General features: G+C 43.8%; 1 protein-coding gene across 3 annotated transcripts in view; it reads left to right on the top strand.

Annotated features, from left to right (window-relative positions):
* The first annotated feature begins 893 nt into the window (after positions 1 to 893).
* Positions 894 to 5,396, top strand: part of CHD8 (chromodomain helicase DNA binding protein 8) — a 59,863-nt gene continuing 55,360 nt past the window's right edge. For all 3 annotated transcript variants that reach the window (XM_027842957.1, XM_027842958.1, XM_027842960.1), the window contains exon 1: positions 894 to 989. The gene's annotated coding sequence lies outside the window, so the exon portion shown is untranslated. The remainder of the gene's footprint in view (positions 990 to 5,396) is intronic.

Below are 5,396 nucleotides of genomic sequence, written 5' to 3'. Positions count from 1 at the left end.
TCTGCTCACCTTCCATGTGTCATTTCTGATTGTAACTGTGGGAAGGCAGTGGTCAAATAAATTTCCCTGCTGTAGGGGACTGAGTCAAAGTTGTTTACAAAAATTTTCCTGGGACCAGGTCCTGTATTGGCTATCGAGCCTAGACTTTTGCCTTGGGAAATGCTACATATTCCTTCAGCACACGGAGTCAAACCCTTTCCTTCGGGGTCCTCCTGGAGGGAAGCTTGGCAGGTGCCTCGAGCTAGATTCAGCACCCCAGGAACTGACAGCTCTCGGAAGAAAGAAGCCGAGTGAGGCGGCTGTTCGCTCTCCCCTCTCTGGGGCTCTGCCCACGCGGAATCCAGCTTTTTCTCCTACACTGGGGGTGGGAGGTGGGGAGGCGCAGGGTCTGGCCTCCGCTTAGGAGGGAGGGAGGTTCGGGGTCACAATCGGCGGCGTCTTCTCAAGGACGCCCCATGGCCCCCGCGCAGAACGAAGGGAACTGGGGCAAAGAGAGGATGGAATGAGGGTTTCAAACTACGTCCCCCACACTTAAGCACCCCCACCAACCAGTCCGACCCAAGATGGCCTCCCAGAAGCAAGTCACTAAGTCTTTCACTCCACAGCTCCCCCAAAAGTCGGGGATAAAAAAGATGCTGACGACTTCAAACCCCTGGGGACCAGAGGTTCATGACGACAGCGCCACCTCATTTTGTTTTTGGTCAGGCACTGCCTCGGCCACCTACGAACTCCTCTGCTTTCTAGGACCCCACCTTCCCTTCCCTCCAGAGACTTCCTGGATGGCGCTCATACTAACATGCTAGAATGAGTCCGAGTCCCGGCTACGCCATTGGTAGTTGCAAAGGAAAGAGGGCGGGGCTCAGGGAGAATGGACTACCAGCAAGTTAGGTTGAGGCCGGGGCTGACCATGCTCCGCCAGAAGGCGCCTTGTTCTCTTAACGGGGTGAATTGAAACCCTCCCCGTAAAGGAGGCAACTGGACTCTTTCAGGTAAGCTTCCCGCTTCCATCCCCGCGCCCCCCGGTTCTTCTAGGAGGACCCCAGGGGCTTCCGAAATCTAAAGTCAATCTTCATCTAATTTCAATACACAAGCTCCACTCCCCTTCTCCTCTTTCCCCTCCTCCTCCTCCCCTCCCCCGTTAATAATGGGGGATCAGGTGCTACCGGGGGATGCTCCGGACTGAACCATTCTCCTTTGTGAGAGGCGTAGGGAGGGAAGCGGCATCTTTGGGGGGGGAGGGGGGTTCGGGGGGGGGGGGGCGGGGAGCGCTGTACATTGCAGTTGTTGCACGCTGCCTTGTATCGTTTGTGTCCTTGCATTACTGGGCGTGGTGTAGACTTGTAGCAGGTCCTTCCTTCTGTCTTGTTCCCTTCTCTCCCTGAGGAAAAAAAAAAAAACTCCCAGTTCAGTTGGTCTCCCGAACTGGAGTCTGAGGTGGGAGGTTGGGTTATTATAAAAAGGTAGGTGGGGAGGGGGAGGTAATGTGTTGCGGGGTGGGGGTGGGGGAGATAGAGTTCTGTATCTGGTCTAATTGTGAGTCTTTAGTAGAAGAAGAGGGAGGTGGGCTGCATGTGTTTAGGGTGGGGTAGAATGACTGGGGGCTTCAGCTTTGCACCTGCATTGACAGGTCTGCGGGGCTCACGGATTTGTTTTCTGTTGCATTATGTAAACTCTCTTGGAGAAAGACCCCGCCTCCCACCACACACTGAATTCAATTTCTTTATTTACCTGTCTAGTGTCGCAGGAAATATCCCTGCCCATTGCAGCAGCTGTGGAAATGCAGCAGCTGTAGGTTTTTAAAGGGGCAGCCACACGAGTGGATGAGCTATTGAAAGGTGAGGTATGGGCTCGATTTCTTGGGCGGTAACTAAGCAGAGTGAGCGAAGAAGTCATAGAATTAGACCCTAGAACTTAACATTCCCCTTAAGACCAATGCAGATAAAAGGTACAGAATTGAGAGCCCTCAAGGGCTCTTTTGGGCAACTACATTAAAAATTCCACTGCTTACTTACCAATCTTACTAGTGTCCTTAAACCATTCAGACCTTTTTGTTTTCCTGTCATCTGTGACAGGAAAGATTATAAATTATCAGCATTAGCTAATTGAGGACCCGCTGAGGGTATGACAATCTCTAGGATGCTAGAAGTTAGGTTTGTGATTTTAGTACCTTCTTTTATTAACCGGTCAATGTTAATGGTTCACCGTACTAATTTTCTGTAAGGGTCACTGAATAGATAGCAGGGGGAAAATTTTTTTAAAGAAAAAAAATCATGGTCACTGCTAGTGGTTCGAAATGTGGGAAGCTCCTTATTCTGAATATTTTGGAGTCATCCAGTCCCATAAGGGGAAAGGAGTTATGATAGAAAAAGAAACTGTTACCATTTGAGAGGTCCTTCTGTGTTTCAAGTCTGGAATGCAAGAGAGAGCCTGCAAGGCAGGATGAAGGACATTGGTGAAGTAATATATATGTCTCTGTGTGGTTGGGGGTGGGGAGAGTTTAACACTAGAATAGCAAAGGAATGGTGGGTCAGGATAGAAGGGATTTGATGGAGCTGTATGTGGGAAGCTTGCATGGTTCACTTCTGCTCTATATTTAGTTCTAGCTAGTGCATTTGGCCTTTTCATTTTGCCAGGGCTCAAATTGACAAAGTTCACTTAGATACTAAAGGAAATGAAATGAACTTGCTGAGCTGATTGTGAATCACTAGCAAACAGTCCTAGTGTTTCTTTCTCTGTAGCACTGCAGGATGATGAGGTGGAGGTTTGTTGGCAGTGTGGTATTCATCACTGCAGATTGTTGGTTGGGATAGAGTTAATGGAACATTATTGTGCAGGAAGAGTAGTATACTGATAGTTGACCCAGGAGACAGCAAAGGATTGAGGGGGTAGTGTTCTTCAGAGCACTTATGTCAGAGAGTTGTTATGAGGATGAAATGAAATAATATATGTACAGCGCTTCTGGAGTAAACCTTAAAGCCCCATAGAAATGCTAGTTATCTTCATCAAAGGACACTGTCTTGTCAGTCTGCTTTGGGATAGGGGGTATTCTTCTAACCCAAGTGTACTGTTCAAGAGATAAAAGAATGAGAACTGTATTCCCATGTAACTAGCAGAAGCCTATAAAGAGCTATGAGAAACAGTATTGTTTATATTCTCTGGGAAGAGTTATTTTCTCCCAAGCTGACATTAAAAAGACTAAAGTAGGGGTATATGAAGAAGGGTCAGTGACAGTCACTGTTTACATCACTGGAATCCCCTTAAGCAAGCTCAAACCTCATAAGACTGATTCTGGAGATTTCCTGGACAGATTTATTGAACCTTCATGTAAGGGTCTACCTTGCAGAGACTGACCTGGAACAATTGCTCTAGGATTTAGAGGGAGGGACATTTGGCCTATTCTGAGACTGTTATGTTTTCCATGCATAGATTAATGTCTCTCTTAATGGGATAATTATGCAGTTGAAATTTTTATTTCAGTTATATGGTTTTGTTTTATGATTGTATTTTACTCAGTTTAATTCTACTTCTTTCTATAACCTTTTTTCCATTAGTTGATTAGTTTACTCTCTATACTCTGCTGGTGGCCATTTGACTAGAAGGTACACATACCTGTTTCTTTCAATTGCTTCTCTCCACTTTTAGTTCCCTTTCTTTTATATTATAATTAACTGACTTTCCTTTAATTTTTCTGTGTCTTTCTGGAATTGAATGCCTGCAGCTGAAGTAGAATCCAAAAGATTATGAAGGCCTTCCAAGGACTATTTAAAAAGCATTGTCCTCAGTGGAAGTGTCTTTGGTACATGGTACCTAAGAGACGCTTGTGTTTTTGCATGATCCTGTTTGTGTTGTGATTTATCATTCCTTTTATTTTATTTTATTTATCGTTTCCCAAACTTTATTTGGCCACTAACTATATTCTGAATTTTTAAAAAATGTTTTATTGCTGCTCTCCTTTTTTTAAAATTAATTTATTTTGATTTATCAACAATCACTTACATATACTTTTGAGTTGAAAATTTTTCTCCCCTTCCCTTCCCACCAACCTCCCCAAGACAGCGGCACACAATCTGATACAGGCTACACAGTTACATTCCTATTAAACATTTTAACATTAGTGATGTTATAAGTAAGAATTAGAACCAATAGGAGGAACCATCAGAAAGAGGAAACAAAACTCAACAGAAGGAAAAAATAGCAAATAGTATGCTTCAATCTACATTCAAATTCCATAGTTCTTTCTTTGGATGTGGATAGCGTTTTCTATTATGCCTGCTCTCTTTTTTTCACATGATAGTGCTCCCCTGCAATAGAACCTTTCATAACAAAGTAATACAATCAAACAAAACCAAATCAACATATTGACTATGTGAGCAAATGTATGTCTCGTTCTATACTTATCGTCCACTACATCTCTGCTTCAAGGCAGGAGACATACTTCAACATCAGTCATTTGGAGTGATAGATGGACACTACAATGATTAGATTTCTGAAGTCTTTCAGTGCTACTTTTCTTCTAAATTTTTCCTGCTCTTAAACTTCTTTTTCTGGCTTAACTTTCCTTAGCTTCATCATTTCTTCATCCTGTTTTATTTAGTCTCCTTTCCATGTCTCAAAATTTTTAACTTCTTTTGTCTTTTTAACAAATGTAATTATCCTTTTTATTACCAATCTAATGATCTTTTCATCTTGATTGTTAAGGTGTTTTAAAATTCAAAGCACAGCTTCATGTTGACACTACCACTTGACTGAAACTTCTCTCTCCAAGGTTGTCAATGATTTCTTAAATTACTAAATCCTAGGGCCTTTTCTAAGTCTTTATCCTTCTTGACCTTTCTGGGAATTCTCAGAAAATAGTATTTTCTTAGGATGTGAAGAAGTTCAGATCCCCCACAAACACCACAGTAAAACTCTAAAAATATGCCAGAAGGAACAATGATAAAGAAAACCAAAGAGAAACAGTTATAAGATCCATCTAGTCTGGGGCTCCACAAAGAGGCTGCCAGAACCCTGAGCTAGGTTAGGTTGAAAGGAAAGTACAGAAGCAGTTTGGGCCCAGGCAGCCTGAGCCTCATCCACAAAAGGAGAGAGCAGTGCCCAGGAACCCCCTGCCTGATCCAGTATCCAAGCAGCTCATGCCTGAATTGCCACAGGATAGAAGACCATTCTAATGCCCAAGCAGCCCATTCCTGGAGCCGTAGCAGGAGAAAGAACTAAGGCAGCACCTGAGAAGTAGCAGCATCTGGTTGAGACGTCTTGGAGCCATAGCGAGGGACAGAGCCAACTCTGGGTTCAGATTTGTGTAAGAAAAAGGAGGCAGAGGAAGAGCCAACATATAAACTAAATGGTACCCCAAGGAGACTGAACTAAAACACAGGAATTCCTACAGAAGAGGGGGA

The sequence above is a fragment of the Vombatus ursinus genome, unplaced genomic scaffold (genome assembly GCF_900497805.2).
Source record: "Vombatus ursinus unplaced genomic scaffold, bare-nosed wombat genome assembly UNPS02014894.1, whole genome shotgun sequence".
In the NCBI taxonomy this organism is placed as follows: domain Eukaryota; kingdom Metazoa; phylum Chordata; class Mammalia; order Diprotodontia; family Vombatidae; genus Vombatus; species Vombatus ursinus.
The sequence above is the reverse complement of the archived record's forward strand: the minus strand, read 5'-3'. Positions and strand labels throughout refer to the sequence as shown.